Genomic DNA, 23,648 nt, shown 5'->3' with positions numbered 1-23,648 from the left:
GATGAATGACAACACACATATATTGATGTGAGAGTAGGTGGAATCCCTTTTTTTGTACAAGACTTTTTGGCACATTGAACATGTATGTAACGTGCTAAATCTCATTAGGTTCATATGCCAAATATGGAGGGTTTGGAATTGTTTCATGTTCAGGAAGGAAGCAGGACAAGGGACAAAGATAGTGGGATAGTCATCAAGATGAGTTGTATCTATGATCTTGTATTGAATAAGGATGCAAGATGTTCTTTATCTATAGCTTAAGTTAAATATAGACATATATATATATACACACATATATATATTTATTCTCATCTCTTGAATATGTATATATATTTACATTTATATGTTTATATATATATTCTCTTCTCCCTTCTGTGGTGATGTGAGTATATCAGGTAATGAAGAAACACTGACTGACACTCAGAGTTGCCAAAATATGTGTGTTTTTTTTCCACTATTACAAGTGGGAACCCATCTCGCCAAAGAATGAGGAGGACATCGCTGATAGACCAGGGAAGGGGCTGAAATTCAGAGTTTTGAAATAACAGGAAAAGAGGGAAGTTGGGTGCCAGAGAGCAAGGGTTGGGGCTGCATGAAGGGTGGGGCCAGAGCATGAAGGCCTTTTTGGGAAGTTCAGGTTTTGGGTTTTCTGCCAAGAGAAATGGGAGTTTCACTACTTGGGGTGCCTGCCTGGGCTCAATGAGGAACATCCCTATGCCTGCCTTTAGGACAGAGTATGTGAGGAAATCTGGTGATCCTCATCACAGGAATTTACTAGAAATCCTTGGAATCTGGATGTTTGGAGAACATGTGCACAGTGAAACCTGAGCTGTATCCCTGAAGCACTGAGGAAGGGAAAATTTATGGAACCAACTGCTCAGATATTAAATACATCTGGAAAACTATAACATCTCACATTTAACTTCTACTAAACTGAGAAAAAACATTAAGAAATATAAGTAAAGATTTTTAAAATATAAATAAATTTTATGACACCTAAGACAAACTCCTGCCAAGAAATATATGCCACAGATAAGTAGAGCCTACAAACTTGGAATTATGAACTCAGTTCCTCTTGACTGGTAAATGTGAAGCCAACAAAATCCGTTATTTGTATTTGTTTTTTTTCACTCACCATTAAATCAAATATAATCTCCATCAACATGTTCAAGGCAATGTTTTCAAATGCCTGCTGCATTGTCCTCTTTGGAATATGGCACTGAGTGCTTGTATTCCTACAAAATTCTCTGTTTATGCCTTTCCTAGGAACAGTCCATACAATTTCTTCAAAACAACTCAGGTGTTCCCCCCACTCTGTATCACCTGACCTGATACACACCTGGGTCACTCAGCGTTATCTAGAATGTCCTCTAACTAATTATATATGCACGTATTTACAAATCTTATGGACGAGGGCTCCACCTGGAGTGAGAACTTACAGGAAGCAAGCACAAGCATCAGAATCCTAGAACAGGTGTTCCCAACTGTTGTAAGTTCTCATTTTTTGAAATGTTTACATAAGTACCTGCTTTTACTGATAAAATAAATCTGAAGAGGATTTTCAGTTTTATATTAATATAGAAAAAGAAAGAAAGGCCATACTAAAATTCAACATTTGTTTTTTTCGGGGAGACTTTACAAGACAAGCACCACTCAGAAAGCAGGACTGGCGTCATCCAGCTCCTTCCCTGTGAACTACACGCAGCCTCTCAGTATCAGGACTCCAGCACTTTGAACTATGTACGTCATCATATTTACTTTATCTCTATTTATTTTGTACATCTGACAGCAAAATGTATCCTTAGGTATTAGAGAAACCTAAGAAAGCCTTTTTGAGCCTGAAAACATGCAGAAATTTGTGCATATAAATTAATGTTAAATGCTTCTTTGTCTTATGCCATTGTGGCTTACTAAAGATCCTTAGGGAAGATGTACTTTCAGAGAGCAGGAGAAACATACTGAGAATTGTACGGTGGAAGCGTGTATGCACAGGAATTGAGGAACTGCAGAAATCAGCTGGCCACTCAGGGTTTTGGGATACAGGGACTACTGCAACCTGTGACCAGCAGGGGGAGCTGCAGGATTGCCCTATTATCCTTATATGGTGGTTTACTGAGGTACATTCACTCAAGGGAGAGGACCTGGGGACTGGGCACTGCTCTCCTTGATGGGGACTCAGCAGCTGTTTCTTCTCTGGTCTGGCAGAGTCCCCTGAGAGGGAGCTGTATGTGGTCTCAGCAGGTGCTTCCCAAGGGGTGAAACCAAAGACCATCCTCCTCAGTGTGTGGTGTGAACTGAGCTCTACCACCAGGGCTCAGGGAGGGTCTGGGCTAACACTGAGTGGACGCCATTTGCATGGACAGTCCTGCCAGCTGCATAGGGTGAAGGAGAAAAGGAGACCTGGGGCAGACCAGCCCATTGTGGGGACCAGGGTCTGTGTCACCATGGCCTGGATTCCAGTCCTCCTCATGCTCCTGTCTCACTGCACAGGTAGGAAAAGGCCTCAGGGACACAGGTGGCCCCATATGTCATTTTCCATGTTCATGATATTGAGGCTTTTTGTTTTTTTGTTTTCTGTTTTTGTGTGTGTGTGTTTGTTTTGTTTTTCCCACTTATAGTTCCATCACCCATGAGTGTCTCTATTTGCAGGATCTTTGTCCCAGCCTGTGCTGACCCAGCTGCCCTCTGGGAACAACAGCCAGACTCTCTGCCTCTCTGGGAACAACAGCCAGACTCACCTGCACCTTGAGCAGGGATATCAGTGTTGGTAGTAAATACAAGTACTGGTACCAGCAGAAGCCAGGGACCCCTCCCCAGGTTCTCCTGTACTACTACTCAGACTCAAGTACACAGCTGGGACCTGCAATTCCCAGTCACTTCTTTGGCTCCAAGGACACTTCAGCCAATGCAGGGCTTCTGCTCATCTCTGGGCTGCAGCCTGAGGACAAGGCTGACTATTACTGTGCAGTGGGGCATAGTGGTGCTGGTCAGAGTGACACAGAGATGGGGAAGTAGGACAGATACCTCAGCCTGCTCACAACCTTGCACTCTGACTCTCTTCCAAATTAAAATAACTAGAGTAAACACTGACTGTACTTGGAAATAGCTTCTAGATCACAATATCCTTTCTCCCAGGTTCTTATGCAACCTAAGTGATCTCTCAGGGAGAAAACAAAACAAAGACAACAAAAAAACTCATGGTAATGGAGAAACTTTGTCTGGTGATCCAAGTGTAAAAATTCAGAGCCTGTTGAGCTCGCATTTTTTCTCTCTTTATAAAGACACATGAACTTTCCTTGATTTTCTTGAACAGAGCATACATATTATCCAAGCAGGTGGACAGTCCCCCAGAGCATGGACCCTGTTCCTACAGGGCTCAGAGCACAGATCCTCCTTCCCTCCATGCTCCTGTGCTTAGGACTGGATGAGTAGCTCTGTGTCTCAGGAATAAGGTCTAGATTGGTGCCGAGTAAGGACTCAGAACAGGAGGCATTCTGAGGGCACAAGTGATTTGTTGGACTCTATTATTTCAGCTGTGATGTCAGGAGAGGGTAGTTAGCCCTGGAGGAATTTTGAGTGTCTATTCTCTGACCTCTCAAGGGGACTTGTATGGGTAAGGGGAAGGCTCCAGCTGTGCTATAAAATGCTGAGCCTGCTCTAGGGAAGGTGGGTGAAGTAGATCCCACAGCTGACACTGTCAGCTGTAGATCACACAGTAGATCAGTAGATAACACAGCTAACACTGTCAGGGTCAGCAACCCGTGCAGCAGATTTCCTGAGCCCACAGGCACTGACTGTGTCCTCCTCTTTCCTGCCACAATAGGGCTTGTCAGTGATCCACACAGTATGGGGGCAATGCAGCACCATGAACATAATGACCCCCACTTGTGCACAAGGATGTCCACCCCATTAGCCTCTCCAGGAATATGTCCTGTTATTTGTGACAGCAAGGGTGGACCTGCAAGATATTACCCTAAGTGAAATAAGGCCTACAGGGAAAAACCATTATGTTTTTTCTTCTTATTTATATGTGGAATCTACAGGAAAAAGTAATAACAAAAAAACCCTGCTGCATAATTTTAGTAGTGAGGATGATTTAGAATAGGATATTTGTATGCCTACAGCTTCTTAAATATAATAGGACTGTCAAATAATAATTTATAATTATTATAATATACATAACAAGGCACCTGGGTCGATCAGTTGGTTAAATGACCGCCTTCAGCATAAGTCATGATCCCAGAGTCTGGGATTGATTCCTGCATGGGATCCCAGCTCTGCAGGGAGTCTGCTTCTCCCTCTGGCTGTCTCCCCTCTTACTTGCTCTCTCTCTCTCTCAAATAAATACATATAATCTTAATAAAAAATAATATACATAACAGAAAATTTACTGTTTCAATCACTCTTTAATGTGCAATTCAGAGATATTGGGTACACTCCCAATGTTGTGTACCCATTACAACTAGCCATTTCTAGAATCTTCATCATCCCAAGCAGTAACCGTGTACCCGATAGGGGAATGCGTAACATGGATCCGGCCAAGGAGCCAGGGCCCCAGGATCCCTTGCCAACTCAGGAAGCAACAGAGAGCAGAGGGCAGCATTGATGGGGGCTTTTGGCAGATATGGCCTATACCAGGTGGGAGCATTCTTTGGGCTGTGCTTCCTACCCCAGATTGTCCATGTAGATGCACTGTGCCTGCCATGGCTTGGGTATCAATGTGCCCACTGCAGGGTGCCCAGTCATTCTACCTTTGTGTCCCGAAGTGTGCCATGAAACACCAGAGACAACATGAGGATCTCATTTGGGACATCTGCTATATGAGTCATGCATATCACTATCTGAATCCCATCCAAAATCCATGTCAGCTCTTCTTCAGAGAATAATATCACCAGAATTTTCTTAGGAAGTGTATTGAATGTATAGATTTCTTTGGGTAACAAGGACATTTTAATGCCATTTTTGTTGTGGAGAGCACATGTTACGCATTCCCCTATCGGGTACACGGTTACTGCTTGGGATGATGAAGATTCTAGAAATGGCTAGTTGTAATGGGTACACAACATTGGGATTTAAGAATTACTTGGAGATTGTGTGTGAGGTATAAAGATGTTTTTAAGATGATACCCATGTCTGTGGTTCAGAATTTGAGTTGATGATGATAGTCCTAATGAAGCTTGAGATACCTATTTTGGGCATAAGTTATAGAGGTGGATATTTGTATTTTTTTCATTTGCTGATTTATTTGTTTTAATTCAAACGTATTTCTCAAACGCCAAGTAAGTATCAGCAAGCTCCAAAAAGTGTTGCAAGAAGATAAACAAATTTGTGAAGATCACAGGCACATGTTAAGTTTTTATCTGACTCACTATGAAAGGCAGTGATCAGATATTTTTTGTGAAGTTCAGAAGGAACCATTAAGCATTTGTATGAATAAGACATACAGTTCTATGTTAAGTGAGAGATACTGGATAGAAATAAACACATTTCCATCAACAGATGAATGGATAAAGAAGATGTGGTATATATACACAATGGAATACTATGCAGCCATCAAAAGAAATGAAATCTTGCCATTTGCGACAACATGGCTGGAACTAGAGCATATCATGCTTAGCGAAATAAGTCAAGCGGAGAAAGACAACTGTCATATGAGCTCCCTGATATGAGGAAGTGGTGATGCAACATGGGGGCTTAAGTGGGTAGGAGAAGAATCAATGAAACAAGATGGGATTGGGAGGGAGACAAGCCATAAGTGACTCTTAATCTCACAAAACAAACTGAGGGTTGCTGGGGGGAGGGGGGTTGGGAGAAGGGGGGTGGGGTTATGGATATTGGGGAGGGTATGTGCTTTGGTGAGTGCTGTGAAGTGTGTAAACCTGGCGATTCACAGACCTGTACCCCTGGGGATAAAAATATATGTTTATAAAAAATAAAAAAAAATTTAAAAAAATTACACACACACACACACACACACACACACAAAAAGAAATAAACACACACACACACACACACACACACACACACACACACACTGCCCTTATCAGAGTAGAATGGATTAGATAACATCACTGGAGAAAATAATCATGTTAATATTTATAGCATGAATACAACCACGTCTGGCACATTGATGGACTAGAAATGGATCATTTCTATGAGTCATTAAATGAGTCATTAAAATATATCTCAGACTGAGGACAGAGGCTTAGGAATTTCTGGTTCATGAATGATGTCCTTGGGACTCCTATCCCTATGTCCCCAAATATACAGTGCCACCAAAATGAGCCTAGTGTCTGGTGCAGGAGACCCATTCACACATGGTGTCTCCCCTCTTGCCTGGGGGTTTCTGGCTACATCCTGGGAGGGTTATGTGTTTGACCATCTCTCTCTTTATAGGGAGAGTGACAGTAGCTTCTTTTGCTATTTTTTTCCTAAAACCAAAACAAATGTATTATAATTTGCATGCCATAAATTTCAGTGCTCTAAAGTCTACAATTCAGTGGTCTGTAGTATATTTAACTGAGTTGAGCAACTACCATCAAGATTAAATTTACATTCCCATCACCTGCAGATAATCCCCTGATCCACCAGTGGTCATTCCAGTGTCCCCCTGTGCTCAGCACTCTGTGGCCCGCAATTCCCTCCTGTTTGCAGTGAACTCCCTACTGTGCACATTTCACAGGGACTGAACCCTAGAAACAGTGCTCTTGTATGTGCTCTGTTCATTGTCATCAGGAGCATGTGTATTGTTGTGGGGGCATCACCACCAGATAGAAATATGCAGACTGCTTCATTTATGTACATGTCACCTTGTGTGGAGGGCATGGAAATCTATCTGTAATCTATCTAATTTTAATGCATGGATGCTGAAATGCTTATGATTTACCTTTCCATAGCGGTCTATAAAATAATTATGGATTTCAATGTGTTTTTTTATATTTATTTTCCAATATCAAATATCCCTTATTATTTTTTAGGTTTGTTCAAAGTAAATAATTCACTCAGTGGTTCTTTTATTTGGTTATGAAAAGTAACATTATGTTATTTAGATTTTTTTCTAGTTTTTCTCTCATGCATTTTTTTTTCTTGACTTACAGTGGGAAGTGGGCTGTTTCTCCTTTCCCTTTTTCCTACTCCCCTGTGCCTGGCAGACACTAAATGTCCCTTTTCCCTTCTTTTCCCATTATAGTGGTGTTTTCAGGGCTCCCCACCTAAGGTGCTCACCCCGTCTGCCCACAGCACTACATTTGAGACCTCCTGTCTCCCTCTTGGAGGCCCAATCTGTGGTCAGGGCCCAGGTCTCCTCGCTGTCCTGTGTCTTCACACTCAGAGAACTTTCTGCTCTGATGTTGGTTCAGAACTGCTACTAGCTCCCACCTCTGCCTCCCACAGACCTTTATTGAAACTGACTTTTCTTTCCACTGAAGCTCATGACTTCTGAGGTTAGCATTGGAGTGAGGACACCAAGGTCTCTGGTCTGTTTGAGCATTTATGTATTCATTTGTTTTCATTTACGGAATGGGAGAAGTTGGTGTATGAGCTATCTCACATGGTGTGAGTCCTGTATAGATTCCTGTCTTCCTAACTGTGAAGGTGTTTTTAAGAGGTATAATTTCTGTGCAGGACAAGCATTTTGGATATATATATATATATATATATATATATATATATACAGTTATAAATACTTTTAGAAAGCATATTTTCTTCCCTAATACCACAGATGAAATGGATTGTCTCAAAGAGCATATCTTGAAGTTATAGCCCTTAGGGCCAAAGAATGTAACGTTATTTGATAATGGGGTTGTCCCAGATGTAATTAGGAAAGATAAGATGATAATGGGTTGGGGTGACCTCCTCATCCAATATCACTGGTGTGTGTGTGTGTGTGTGTGTGTGTGTGTAGCAAAACAGCCAGATGGAGGCCAGGAGGGCACCATGGGAACATAGAGGCAGAGACTGTGGCCCCAGAGCTGCAATCAGGGTGTGCCAAAAATCGGCCTCACACTTCCAATGGTTAGAGAGAGACAAGGAGGATTCCTCAGCAGGTTTCAGAGGGGACACAGTCAAGCCCTGCAAACTGTGGGACATTGGGAGAACCACAGAAATACAATTCTACTGTTTGAAGCCACCTAGTCTGTGGTACTTTCTTAGGCCACTGCAGAAATATACCTAAAAATCAATATATATAAATATAGGAAATGTTACTAATAAGTGGAGATAAGCAACTTAATAATGAAATTACTTCTCAGTTATAAAATTGGTAAATATTAAGATGGAGTTTATCCTCTGTAATATGTGTGCTAAAATGGGAACTCTTATAAATGATGGTGAGAGTATAAATTGGTACATCAGTTTTGGAGCATAAATTTTAAATTTTTGTCAAACATTAAATATATGTATGGCTTGCATCAGTGTTACATTTTTGCAAGTCAATTATTAAAAACATTACCTAACTAATACACATAACAATAAATATACTGGCATATCCAGTTCAGAGATGTTACAATAACAACAATTGAGACCAACATGGATATTTCTCCATGGAAAAGTGGTCAAATTATGGTAAATTATCCTATTGAAAGATGATGAAATATGAATTAAAATAAGATACATCTCTATACATGCAAAGAAATATCACAGATTTTATATATATATATATATATTTTTTTTTAACCACAGATTATATTTTATATGTAAAGACAGTCATGGAGCACTGGAACTATACAAAAAGTTAGACTGTGTTATCTTTTATATATATAATACTACACATATATAACACAAAGACAGATACACACACATATATATAAAATTTTCATATCTATAATATATATACTTTACATATATAACATATACACATATATTATATATATGAATATATGTATGAAATTACTAGAGCACATTCTTGAGAGAGGTTGCAGTTATCCACTCAGAGAGTAAGTGGCTGTGGAACAGAAGAGTGGGTTGTCAATGGACAGTATCATATCAATTTTATAGACCATTTATAGTTATTTTATTTATTGCTATCTCTTTTACCATGAAAAATAATAAAATTTGACTAAAAATACATTAAATGGACCAGGGAACTAATACAAAATAATGTCTGTAAGGGTAATATTCAAGAATAAGGGGGTGCCTGGGTGGCTCAGTGGGTTAAATCCTCTGCCTGGAGCTCTGGTCATGCTCCCAGAGTTCTGGGATTGAGCTCTGCACTGGACTCTCTGTTCAGCAGGGAGCCTGCTTCCTCCTCTCTCTCTCTCTCTGCCTGCTTATGATCTCTGTCTGTCAAATAAATAAATAAAATAAATAATCATTAAAAAAGACGAATAAGTGAGAATCCACCAAATTAATCAAGGACAAAAGATATGTTGTATCTGACAGCATGATATTCTCATGGTAAAGACTTATGATAAAGGCAAGATATATGCCATGGGACCTCGTTACCCTAACAGGAGACCCTGGCAACAACAACAATAACCAAATAAGTCAACCTGTAAGGGTAATCCAAGCAGAATTACTACCAGGGTTGAAGCAATGGTCTTCTCTGGGGAACTATAAGCCTTGAGCTTGGTTCAACTACATTATGTCTGAGTAGCAAAGCCAGGCACAAGGCAGAAGCAAACTCAAATATCACATAATCCTGAAAACTCTCCTAATATAAATGTTTCAGTTAGCTGTCTACCCGAGGGCATTGATTCTCTGGAAAAATGGATGGATCAAATCCAAAGCCCACATAGCTGACCTACTCATTCTACCCCCTGGATGGTGACATTAGAAGGATCCACCTGTAAAGGTCACGAAGTCCTTCCAGGGGTGCTGGAGAGTGTGCCATGTTCTGTGGGCGAATGTGTCAGAGGTCAGTAGGGGCACAGGTGGGCTTCTCCTGAGATCTCAGGGTCTGAGCCAGAAAGACTAGGAAAATCTAACAGTGACATTTGCCACTAGAGCAAGCAGGATCCTCACTGAGACTTTTCTGCACCTGGGCCTTCAGGGCCACAAGATCCTTCAGCTCAGATTCGTGCATGCCTCATACTTCATCCTCTATGGAATCAGACTAAATAGTCTAGACCTGATATTCATGGGAAGAGAGATGGACAGGATGATCAGATAACAGAAACACATTTGAAATAGACCAAACTTTGGAACAGAAGTCACCAAGGTCACTGGAGATGTGATCTGGTGAAAGACACCCCCCTGACACAGTGTCTCAGGTCACCCTACAGGAATTGTTGTGTGTGAGTTCCCAGCATCTGCTCCTTTCAAGATCTCCCAGGGGACTTGTGAGAAACTCTAGAGCAGTGAGAAAGAGGAAGTTGATTTGCATGAAGCACCTTCTCCTCATAACAGGTCTGGAGATATGAAAAGGTCCAGAACACCCCACTCCAGCCTAAGAGTCTGTGAGGGACACATACTGCAGGAGTCCCCAACATGACCTAGATGTTATTTCTCCTTGGGCTCATTGCATATGGCTCAGGTCAGGGGTAAGGAATCTGTCCATGGGAAACATTTAAAAGCAGGGTCTCAAGGGCTTCTTTTTTTCCCCCCATAACAACAGCTTTCTCTCCTGTTGGTAATCAGAGCAGACTCTCAGAGTGTGGTGAACCAGAAGCCATCACTCTTAGTGTCTCCAGGAGGGACAGTCACACTCACTTGTGGCCTCAGCTCTGGCTCAGTCTCTGCAACTATCTCCCTTCACTGATTCCCGCAGACCCCAGGCCAGGCTCCCCACATGCTCATCCACAGCACAAGCAGGCTCCCCTTTGGGGTCCCTGTTTGCTTCTCTGGATCCAGCTCTGGGAACAAAGCCATTTTCACTATCATGATGGTCGAGGCTGAGGATGAGGTCGACTATCACTGTTTGCTGTCTGTGGGTGGTGGTCCTTACACAGTGATTTAAATCTATGAGGAAGTGTAACTGGAACCTCCTGAAGGGTTATGAATGGCTTAGTCTTAGAGACAAGTGAGAAGTTGGTTGTGGTAATGGTCACCACCACCATGGGAAGGGAAGCTCCCTGGCCTCATCCTTCTCTTCCTTGGTTCAAGGACATGTGTCCTCCATCCTGGTTATCCCAGCATGTGTCCATCTCTCCACTGTGACATTTTCAGACTGTGCTTCCTCTCTCACCTGCCTGATGTGTTGAGTGGGAACTCAGTTCCATTTTATATAAATCAGTACTAAGAGTCAATCTTCTGCTGCTTCCAATACAGACTATTATTCAGAGAGCATTGGAAGTTATGATTATATAAATTAATTTGATCATGAGAGACATATTAACAATTTATTTTAATTGGAAGCTTGATAAAGACGCAATTCTCCATCCTAGACCTTTAAAATCTGAAGCATCTGTTGATGTTCATAGATTTACATTTAACAATTCCTCCAGGAGATTTGTATGACTGTTAATGTTTGCAAAGCATCTGTTCTTTTATTATTATAAAGTTATTTCTGAAAATGTCTCTTTAGAAGACAGTTGCAACATCTTCTGACACAATCATTCCCCAAATCCCACTGAAGTCCAAAGAACACTGAGAAACAGATTCAAAATCTCAGGCTACTCGGGCACCTGGGTGGCTCAGTGGGTTAAGCCGCTGCCTTCGGCTCAGGTCATGATCTCGGGGTCCTGGGATCGAGTCCCGCATCCGGCTCTCTGCTCAGCGGGGAGCCTGCTTCCCTCTCTCTCTCTCTCTGCCTGCCTCTCCATCTACTTGTGATTTCTCTCTGTCAAATAAATAAATAAAATCTTTAAAAAAAATAAATAAAAAAATAAAGATGATCAATCCAATCACTTTAATTGTTAATTTAAAAAAAAAAAAAAAAAAAAAAATCTCAGGCTACTGATGGTTACAAGAGTTGGCTATGGCACAATGCATGCTGGGAGATACAGAAGTGAGGGAGAATATGTATCCAGCGGATGTAGTTGTATAATTTGGCCTGGAGCCTGGATGATCTGAGCATTCTGGTTTTTGACTATAAAAGGCTCCCAGGGAAATAACGAGAGACACAGGATGGCATAACATTGTACATTTTGTTTCAACCGCCTGCCACTAAATGAGGTTGTGCAATACTTGACATTATATTTGGATAGTTTCTACTATTTTTGTTTAAGAATATATCATCTGCATTAAAGATTACTGAACAGGGGAGCCTGGGTGGCTCATTGATTGTCTTCCTTGGTTCAGGTCATGATCTCCAGGTCTTAAGATGCAGCCCCACATCAGATATCCAGCTCAGGGGATGTGTCCTTCTCTCTCTGCCTGTACCTCTGCTTGTACTCTCTCTCTCTCTCTCTCTCTGTGTGTGTGTGTGTGTGTGTGTGTGTGTGTGTGTGTGTGTGTCTATAACACTCTCAAATAAATAAATGAAATCTTAACAAAATAAAATAAGCATAAAAATCACTAAACAATACAGAAATTTAATATATCAGCTTATTTTATATCCACAATGATATTAACTCCTAAGAAAAATTACAACAAAGTTAAATACATTCCCAGGCATAACTTATGCACTGTAGATTTTGTTCCAGGAATGAGGAGTCACATTGTCTAACTCATCCTGCCAGTAACTGCATTGAAATTGTTCATTGATTTAGTTGACAGCCTTCCCTTGAAGAAAACTTCAGGCCAGAAGACTTCACTAGAGAAGTCTACCATGCATTTAAAGAGGAAATAATGAGAGTACTAGAGAAAATGGAGAGGAAGGAAGAAACTTGAATATATATTATAAATCCAGTTTTTCTCTGATATCATAACCAGATAAAATGTTTAAAATAGAAGTTAAGAATCAATATAATTAAAAAAATGATCAATATGGTTCATAGACTTAGGGACCAAAATATAACAAAATATTTGCATATTCAGTCAGCAATATATCAAATGGGCACCTGCGTTGCTCAGATGGATAAGGGTCTCACTCTTGGTTTTGGCTCAGGTCATGATCTCATGGATCATGGGGTTGTGCTCCTTTTGGTTCACATTTCAGCCTGTTTGAAGATTATCTCCCTCTGTGCCACCTTTCTCTCTCTCTCAAGTTAAATGAATACATCTTTAAGAGATCCCCAATGCATCAAAGATGGTCATTTAAGACATTTAAGGTTTGAAACATTTGAAAGTCAGTCAAGGTAATTCACTCTATAAGAGAATAAATTAAAAATAAAATCATCTCAATAAATGCACCAATATTCCCCTGAAGCCATTCATCTAGAGTGAAACCATTCAAGAAGGAAAAAAAAAAACTGTATTATTCTTAGGTGATATGATCATCTATGTACAAAATAAAATAGAATTGACATGAAAAGAAAAATCTCAAAACTCTGAAATATGGACTCTGAAAAACAATCTGAGGGGTCTGAAGTGGTGGGGGTGTGGGAGGTTGGGGTACCAGGTGGTGGGTATTACAGAGGGCACGGATTGCATGGAGCACTGGGTGTGGTGAAAAAATAATGAATACTGTTTTTTCTGAAAATAAATAAATTAAAAAAAACTAATAAGCAATTGCAGCAGTTTCAAATGCACACTTAATATAGAAAAATCAAGTGCTTACCCATTAACTAGCATTAAACAAGTGGAGTGTGAAATACACTCAATTTATATTAGCCCCGAAAAAGGGGAAATTCTTAGGTCAAAAATCAAACATAATATGTGTAAGATCTATATAAGGAAAATAACATAATTCTGATGAAAGAAATCAAAGATAAACTAAATAAGTTGAGAGATAGTCTATGTTCATGTAAGAATGCTCATTACTTTCAAGATGCTGGTTCTTCTGAATTAGATGTATAGATTCCATGTAACCCTTAAATCCCAGTAAGTTATCCTATAAATCCTGAAGAACTGATTCAAAAGTTTACATAGAGAGGGAAGAGATCCTAATTAGCAACACAATATTGCAGGGGAAGAACAAACTTACAAGACTGACACTTGAACCTGAAGACCTTTTATAAAGCTATAGTATTCAAGGGGTGCCTGGGTGGCTCAGTGGCTTAAAACCTCTGCCTTAGGCTCGGGTCATGATCTCTGGGTGCTGGTATCGAGCCCTGAGTAGTTCTCTCTGCTCAGCAGAGAACCTGTTTCCCTTCCTCTATCTCTGCCTGTCTCTCTTCCTACTTGTGATCTCTGTCTGTCAAATGAATAAATAAAATCTTATTTTTAAAAAAAGCTATAGCATTCAAGATCAATAGAAGATAAGGAGAGAAATGTAGATCACAGTGTGTACACTCGATGTCTGCCCTGCATTCAACAGATGCTCAATGTTGCCAAAATGTGTGTCTACCATGATCCCCAGGTGAAATCCATCTCCTTCCGAGAGAGCCTTGTTTGGAGAACATGGGAAGGACTGAAGTCAGGATCAGAGGAGTGATGTGACTGGAGCAGGGGACAAGGGGCAGAGCCTGCCAGGTGGATGGGGAAGTGTGAATGACATGGCAGGGAGGACCCTTAGATGTGGGAGGGGCTTGGGTGTTTAGCAAACAACAGTGAAGAGACATTGAAGGGTTTGAAGCCATGGGGTGACATGCCTGAGATGTAGGTAAAGGACCCATCTGAGTGCCTTGAGGAGAGGGTTTCTGAGGGCAGTATGTGATTGTGGTCATAGGCCTATTACTTAAGGTTCCTGTGAGTCTAGAGATTTGGTGAATATTTGCACATATAGCCTATTTGGTTTTGGGGCCCAGTGAGAACATGATTTCTGCATCTCTTTTCCCAGGCATGCAGAAATAATAATAAAGCATCACATTAAACTTCCCACTGAAAGAAAGCAGTGGGTACAAAAACTGCAAGTGGAATATAAATTTAGCTACAATATAAACAGTTGGTGAGGCAACAGAGGCAGAATCCTGGCAAGAATTTCAAAGCAGAAATACTCAGAAACCAATGAATTTAAGAGATACATATCACTTCCAAACTTAAGGAGATACGTCTACTATTCACCATTAAATATTCAGTCAGGCAAAGTTGTTACATTTTCAGAAACCAATCCTTTGCATCTGATCCTGACCAAATTATAACAGCATCAAATGATATTTGAAATATTTGCAGAGTCACTGTCTCAGGAATACGTCCCTGAGCTCACTTCCTGGAAAATGTCCAGTCTGAGCATTCCCTGAAGATCCCGTACACGCCCCTCCAGCCAGCTCTACTGTCCTCTGATCAGTGATGTTTGACATGATGCATTCACCTTTTACAGTAACTTCTCTGAGGATGGTGAACACTGTTGATTTTTGTACATTTTTGCCATTTCCAGGGAGTGAGAAATCATAGTGATCGTACACAGTGTAAACGAATCATAGGATCTAGAGATCAGACATGGGAATGAGAAAAGACAGTGACCTGGTGAGCTGCTGAAAGCCACTGGGTTCTTAGGGCTTTAGTCCTTGGTGAGGTGGTGTGTTGTGATCAGCAGGGGGTACTGTGGGACTGCCCTGATGTCCAAAAACAGTTGCTCAATGTGGAGTCTTCACTCAAGGGAGCCTGTGCCTGTGTGCTTGGCTCTGTGCTCCTTGATGTGTACTCAGCAGCTGTGTTCTCTCTGATCTAGCAGAGACCCTGAGCAGGGACTTGTGTGTATTCTCAGCAAACTAAATACTCTTCAATGGGTGGTGTGAGCTGAGATCCAGCACCAAGGCTCAGGGAAGGGCTGTGTAGTCACCAGATGGACACCATTTGCATGGACAGCCCTTCCTATGACAGAGGTTGGAGGACAAAAGGGTGTTTGGGCCAGCACAACCCACTTTGGGGATCAGGGTTTGTATCACCATGGTCTGGATACCTGTCCTACTTGTGTTCTTGTCTCACCAGACAGGTAAGGGCAGACCTCAAAGTTACTGGGTGGCTCCAAAGGAATGTTTCCATGCTCAGCATTTGAGAATTTTTTTTTCCCATTCCAATGCCACCACTCTTAAGTGTCTGTGTTTGCAGGTTCCCTGTCCCAGCCTGTGTTGACCCAGCTGACCTCCCTCTCTGTATCTAGGAAACAAAAGCCAGACTCAACTGCACCCTGAGCAGTGGATTCAGTTTTGGCAACTGTATCATATTCTGGTGCCAGTAGCATCCAGGGGGCCTTCCCTGGTACCTCTTGTACTTCTACTCAGACTCAATTACAGAGCTGGGATCTGGGGTCCAGCTGATTCTCTGGATCCAGTGATGTCTTGGCCAATGCAGGAGTTCTGCTTATCTCTGGATGCAGTCTGAGGACAAGGCTGGCTACTCCTGTGCTACAGAACATAGCAGTAGAAGCAGCAGCCATTACTCACAGTGTCTCAGACACAGAGGAAGTGAGACAAAAAAAAAAACCCTCAGCCCATAGGCTTTACCTTTGAGCCTCTTTTACTGAGAAGCTTCTCTTGAAGCTCTTGGAGGCGAGATTCCTCTGTGGGAGATGTGTCCTTGAGGAGGAAGGAGTGAAGCCAAGATTATGCTGTTACTTGAGACAGGGCAGGAGGGTAGTCCCAGAAGCACACCCAGGTGAGGGGATTGAGACCAGCTGCTCATTCCCCAGGTTCTGGAGAACTTGATCAATGCTAAACACTTATACATGAAAAGCATCAGCCCTTCCGCCCAGTTGTGTCTCCTTACTACTGTCAAGAAGCAGAAATGCACTGCCCATTTCAAGATCCTTCTATATAGAATAAGAAAAATAAATAAATTTAAAAAAGAAGTTGCTAAAAAAATAATCAAATTGACTTGAGCCAGATTAATAGGAGAAAATCAAATTTAATAGTGTACATATGGGGATCCACACAGAGAAGGAAACCCCAAAGATACTCAGGCAAAATGGAGTATATATGTTTTTTTTCTGAACTACACCAGAGGTAGGGTAGACTATTTAGTGCAAATAAATGGAATTTACAGACAGAGGAAGGGGAGTAAATATTTGGTAGACAAATGTGTGTGGATCCCCTGGGATATAATGGAACAGAGAGGATGCCAACAAAACAGGCCTTGCTGGGTCCCTCCCTGTCTGCCCCACCTAGTTCAGGTCCTAGTGTAGTCGTCTGTGGTGGGAGGTCTGTTCCCAGAGGAGCTGCTCTGCCTCAATTCCCTTAGTCCATTGAGGGGGAGTTAAAGGTCTTTTCCTGAGACTGCTGGGTTTCAACTTTGAACTCAAAATAATCTTCATGCCATAGGGACCCATTTTGGAGTGTCCTGTCCTTGTCCCTTACAGTTCTCTCTTCTGATTTTTCCCTGAAGTCTCACACATTCAAAGTTGAGCAGCAAGATTGTTTCATCTTGTTGACCTAGTTTCTTAGTTTGAAAGCAGGTCAGTTCAGCCTAGCTCATTTCAGGAGTGTGTGATGCAGATAGGCTCTCAAAAAGTCTGTATTGGGGAAGCAATCAGATAATTGGCAAGCTGCATTTTTATAGAAATTAAAATGAAACATAGGCTAATATTTGGAACAAATTATAAGCCCTGTGCCCATGTCTTGGGTGCTACTAATGCAGGTTGGCTGGGTCTGAGGACTCAGAGAGGATCCCCCAGGAGCAGCCAAGAGGTTCCTTGACTTCACACACCATTGACATCAAACATAAGCCAAAAGACAGAGATCAGGGTTCATGGAAGACATCGAACATGCGCAGAAGGTCTGGGAGATTCAGAAAGGAAAAGAAAAGAGTCTCAGCTTTGCTTGGGGTTTGGACATTTTACTGAGGATTGTGGTCTGGTGCACAAGTACTCTCAAGCATCTGGGAACTGGTTAAAACAAGAAGGAGTCTTCCAGTGTCCTCCATAATTCACTCATGCCCTGGAGCCAGGGGCCTCAGAGAATCAGTGGTCTGGAAAGCATTCATGATGACCCCACACAGTCACCCCTTAGATGTTCTTTATTGAACTGAAAGACTTCAGAGAATCTGCAAACACCTTGGCCTTCACAAGGAGGATACATTTATCTATAAGGCATGTGCAGGGTGGGGGTGGAGTCCCTAGCAAGAATACTAGCAGGAAAGGAACAGGAAAGGGAGTCCTTCATGGGGTCCCTTCAGGATTCCTGTCTCACTGTCAGTGAGAATATTTGTGAATGTGGGTTTGGAAGGATCTTTAGAGGGAGTGAGGGCAGGACATGGCAATGTGATGGCTTGCCCTGGTTTGCAGTTTGGATATTCCTCGTGGTATTTTTGAGTGGCTGATGGAGCAATATGCAGGAAGATTGTCTGCACATGAACCCCTGGGTTATTTTCCTGAAGTTTACCTCAGGTTACAGTTCACAGGGCTTCAGGAAGGTGGGTGGGCTTAATTCTCAAATGATTTACAATGTCAGTTAAGAGAAAAATACAATTGTTACTTTGATTACAACTACTGGCATGTTTGACCTCTATGCTCTGAGGTCATTGCCACACAGAGTTTCATGAGGCTGGGCTTCTGTAAATGTCAGCCTGTGTGCTGACAGAACAGGTCCTAGGAGGGAATCACTGTCCACAGTGTGTGCAGAACTGTTTTCTCAAGCCTTTTGAAATAATGATAGATGACAAAGATTTTCAGTATGTAACCCCTCTGTGAATGTACATGAAGGCTTCTACACACATTGCAGATATGTGCTTCCCATATCCTTCATGATGTGGGAACCTGAGCTGAATGAAAGAGAAGTCTGGAAGCATGGATCTGTCATGTAACAGGAATACCTAGCATCCAGCAGAGAAGGAAGCGTGTATCCATGGGGACCCACCAAACTCTGGACTTGATCCCGATCTAAAAGGAGTTTGTGTAGACCCACCATCTCAGTTCTGACATATGCTCAGTTAAGGGAGCTGTGGAAAAACTCAGCCTGAGGAATAAGAATAGAGCATAAAATCTGCACAGATGTAATGGGAGGACACAAAAGGGGACACCTGGCATGGCCTTAATGCAGTGGGCAGTGATCTGAGAAGTGGGGAGGCAGGAACTGTCTCTTATGGACTCTGGTCACCATACCACACAATGGCATGTCTGGGTCTGGTCATGGGGAAGGGGGGATACGGGGTCCAGTTTTGAGAGTTAAGGGAAGCACAGGACCTAGGCTCAGGGTTTACAGCTCTGACTTCCTGTCTCCTGGATGCACACAACCCCTTCCTTGCCCTCCCCCCTGTCATATCTGGCTGAGGGACCTGACTAACTGCCAGCGAGGGGACCAGAACCAGGGTCTCATTTGTAGGCATAGGCCCTCCGTCTTTCCAAAAATGAAGAGGGGAAGGGAAAGATTAGAGGAGGCTCTGACCAGCTGTGGGGCACAGCTGACAGGATCTGTGATGACCTCCACCATGGCCTGGTCACTTCTCATCCTCAACCTTCTTGCTCACTGCACGAGGGTCTGGATGTAGGGACACAGCAAGGGCCTCTGGGAGTTCACATTGGGATCCGCTTCATTCTCTGTGTCTAGTCCCCATCATGACCCTCTCTGTGTCTCTCCCCCTTGCAGGGTCCTAGTCCCATTCTGTGCCGACTCAGCCATCTGCCATGTCTGGGGCACTGGGCCAGAGGGTCACCATCTTTTGCCCTGAAAGCAGCTCCAACATCAGGCGTGGTAATTATGTGAACTGGTGCCCATAGCTCCTATAAACAGCTTCCTGACATATGAGAGTAACAATGACCTTTGGGTCACTGATCTATTCTCTGGGTCCAGGTCTGGCAGCTTTGGCTCCCTGACCATCAGTGGGCTCTAGGCTGTAGATTAGACTCATTATTACTGCTAAGCATAGTTCAACAGTCTTAATGGTCAGTGTTCCAGGCCTGGTGTGGAAGTAAAACAAAACATAGTTACCTGAGAAGATGGTAAACAGCCCAGAAGCTGCCTAGTCAACTTAGGCTGGAACTTCTGTTTACTCTTTCACTGATGCGTTGGGCCCTAGGTCCCTCTGGGGGCACCACCTAGGAGTGAAAGTATTCCTTCACTTCTTTATACCTTCTGTACTCAAAGTCACTCATTGTAGCCCATTTGTAGACATATAGTATTTATGGAACTAGAAAGTCCTTGTGTTAATTATCTATGATTCTTTACTTCTTTTTTTTTTTATTAAATTTATTTATTTTTTTTTATTTCCAGCATAACAGTATTCATTATTTTTACACCACACCCCGTGCTCCATGCAATCCGTGCCCTCTATAATACCCACCACCTGGTACCCCAACCTCCCACCCCCCGTCCCTTCAAAACCCTCAGATTGTTTTTCAGAGTCCATAGTCTCTCATGGTTCACCTCCCCTTCCAATTTCCCCCAACTCCCTTCTCCACTCTAAGTCCCCATGTCCTCCATGCTATTTGTTATGCTCCACAAATAAGTGAAACCATATGATAATTGACTCTCTCTGCTTGACTTATTTCACTCAGCATAATCTCTTCCAGTCCCGTCCATGTTGCTACAAAAGTTGGGTATTCATCCTTTCTGATGGAGGCATAATACTCTATCCCCAGGGGTACAGGTCTGTGACTCTTTACTTCTAAGCTGGCTTATACTCATTTATTTTATTTTGTTTTTCAATAAATGAAAGTATCTAGGGGGGGCTCTAAACCTCCATGTGGCTTCAACATGTCCCTGCTCTGCTTGATGGATATGTCAGTTCTCTTTGCATTTAGGATCATCATTTGCTTAACTTTAACCAGATAACTCATTTTGGTTATATTCTGATATTTGTGGGGAATATGGGAAATGTGCCAAAGTACAAATTAGATAAGGTGAAACTAAAATTAAATTTCTGTGCAAAGAAATTACTGCATGTGAATATTTACAGAATATTTATTCATAATCACCATATGTGAAAAGCAATCAGAACAGCATGTGCATGTTTATAACAGGTTTTTAAAAATCCCTACAACTTGAAATAACAAGTCATCCTCCAGTTGGTTATATATTTGTACACTGGGATACTATTAGTCAGCGTTGTACCTCATGGTCCAGCAATTGCCCTACAAGGCATTTACCCAAAGGATATACAAATACTGATTTGAAGGTGCACGTGCCCCCAGTGTTTAGAGCAGCATTATCAACAATAGACAGATATGGAAAGAGCCCAAATGTCTATTAACTGATGAATAGATAGAGAAGATGTGGTATGTGTGTGTGTGTATATACATATATTATATATGTATTATATTTTCTATTATATATGTGTATATTTATTATTATATATGTATATATGTTATATTTGTATATATGCATGTATTACATATATATATCTATTATGTGTGTGTATATATGTGTGTGTATGTGTATGTGTGTGTATATATAAATATATATATATACACACACATATATATTATCAGTCAGTCATCAAAAAGAATGGAATCTGGCCATTTGCAATGATGTGGAAGGTGTAGCATTGCTTATTTGCTAAGCAAAATAAGTTAGAGAAAGACAAATTCTGTATGATTTCACTCATAAGTGGAATTTAAGAAACTAAACAGGTGATCATATTGGATGGAAAAAAAATAGAGAGGAAAAGCAAACCGTAAGAGTCTCTTAGCTATTGAGAATTAACTGAGGGTTGATGGAAGAGGTGGGTGGGGTGTGGGCTAAATGGATGATGGTTGTTAAGGAGGGCACGTGTGATGAGCAGAGGGTGTTTCATGTAAGTGAAAAATCAGTAAGTTCTATATCTTAAACCAATTTTACCTTGTATTTTAACTAGAATTTAAATTTTAAAAACTTGAGAAAAAAAACACAGGCACAAAAACAAAACAAGAAATAAGTAAAACAAATGACCTATGAAGTCGTAATAGTATACATGAATTTTAAATACATATTTCTTCAGAAAAGAAGAACTTTTAAAGTGCTATATTTAATATAATTATAAATGAAATACATTTTACAAGTTACATCTTACAAAAATCTAGAGGTGCTGAGAAGGTCAATGATGGAGAGGAGGTGGAGGAAGGAGCAGGAGAATGAATATGCAAGAACAGTATTCATGGGAGGGCCACTCTTTTCCAGGATTCTGTTATGGTGGCCACACCACACGGCTGTGTTGTCACAGCTCAGTAAACTCTACAGCACAGTGACAACATCTTAGTGCATGCACACAAACTCATCTAGGAAGTCTGGGATCATCATGGAGTGAACAATGTGACATCATCCCATTCACTCCTTTATGAAGGTAGGAAGCCTACTCAGTGAAAGGGTAGGGCAAAGGAATGATGACCTGCAGGATTTTGAAAAGGAAGGGAGACTGTATGTCCAAGGATAAAAGAAACTCTACTTGAACCTCTTTCTAAAGTTGATGGACTTGTGTCTGATGCAGTGAGTGATTAATAATTGTGATGTTCCTGAGATGTGCCTGAATTGAACAATGAAGTTAATGGTCACATATAGTAGGAGCCAAAGTTCTCCCTTCAGGAACAGAAGTTCATGTTCTGTGCAGAACTCAGCCTCTCCATAACCTATGCAGTGGCTGGCCCCACTCTTGTGGATCTTAATATGATTGTAAGTTATCCTTCAGTCACAACCATAAGAATCTTTGGAAAATACAGTTTTATTACCAATAAGACCTGGAAATTAGATAGCATACCCGGAGCTGCTGACCAAGGTCATGGGTCTGTGTCCTCCCTACCAGAAGTGTGGGCAGAGCCTCAACAGACAGGGAGGAGCTGAGAATGAGAGATAGAGATGGAGAGACACATAGGGATAGACCAACTTTCTTGAATATGACTCATAATCTTGGGGGAAGATGCACTGGGGCCTTTGCCCCTTTACTCTTTGCACTAAAGATGGGTTCTGACACCTCACTACATCTCAGCCTGTTAGTACAGAAGCACTGGAGCAGTGGAGACAGCTGGAGACAGTCCTCAGTGATGAGCCACGTTAGGAAATTTTGAGTATGACCATGAGGGTCCAGCCTAAGGAAGGCCCAGTGTGGCACATTCTCTATGGGGAGTGGGCAGAGGACACAAAGGGCTGGAAGGAGGGGGAGTTCTATTCTGGTCTCCAGTCCCCTTAACTCAGTTAGGGGACCCAGGAATGGGGCAACAGGGACACTGTGAGCCTGTCCCTGGGCTCCATGGTGTGACGGCAGCTGGGAATGCAGCGTCTGCTTAAGTTGTGGCCCAAGGCTGCAGCCTTGGGTCCCTGTGCACACTGTCACCAGATGGTTTCCCCCACTCTGTGAAATTGTTGTGTCCCATCATGGGACACAACTTATTTTGATTTTCTCTTCTATGAGCCCATGTGGAGAACATGGTCACTCCTCTTCTGAGACACACTTTAAAGTACCCTCAGAGGACAAGATCCCAAAATGTTACCAGGGGAGGGGTCATCTCCATATTTCATATGATTTATGCTTTGTAAGCATTCTCATTCTCACAGGAGTGTTTATTTCTCATGATTTTCCCCTCTATATTATAAGCCTCTTTAATCACAGAAGTGTATCTAGATTCTTTAAATGATACTCAACATGGTGCTTCCCACATCTGCTCCTTCCAGCCCCCTTCCTGGGTCCCATTCAGAGCAGGTCCTGCCCTTAGCCTCCTCTGTCCTCAGGTCCCCTCTCAAGTTACTACATCAATGATCAGATAGGGACTGTCAGAATCTGGAAACCGGTATACTTTTGCATAAAGAATACCCTCCTGTGTGCCTGGGTGGCTCAGTTGGTTAAGCAACTGCCTTCAGCTCAGGTCATGATCCTGGAATCCCAAGATCAAGTCCCACATCAGGCTCCCTGCTTGGCAGGGAGTCAGCTTCTCTCTCTGACCCTCCCCT

The 23,648-nt window shown here is 42.0% G+C and overlaps 1 pseudogene; it reads left to right on the top strand.

The window, feature by feature from the left end:
- The first annotated feature begins 2,383 nt into the window (after nucleotides 1-2,383).
- On the top strand, nucleotides 2,384-10,196 carry LOC116571381 (annotated as a pseudogene).
- Nucleotides 10,197-23,648: the final 13,452 nt, after the last annotated feature.

This window comes from Mustela erminea, chromosome 13 (genome assembly GCF_009829155.1).
Source record: "Mustela erminea isolate mMusErm1 chromosome 13, mMusErm1.Pri, whole genome shotgun sequence".
NCBI classification, from domain to species: domain Eukaryota; kingdom Metazoa; phylum Chordata; class Mammalia; order Carnivora; family Mustelidae; genus Mustela; species Mustela erminea.
This window is presented reverse-complemented; position numbering and strand designations above follow the sequence as displayed.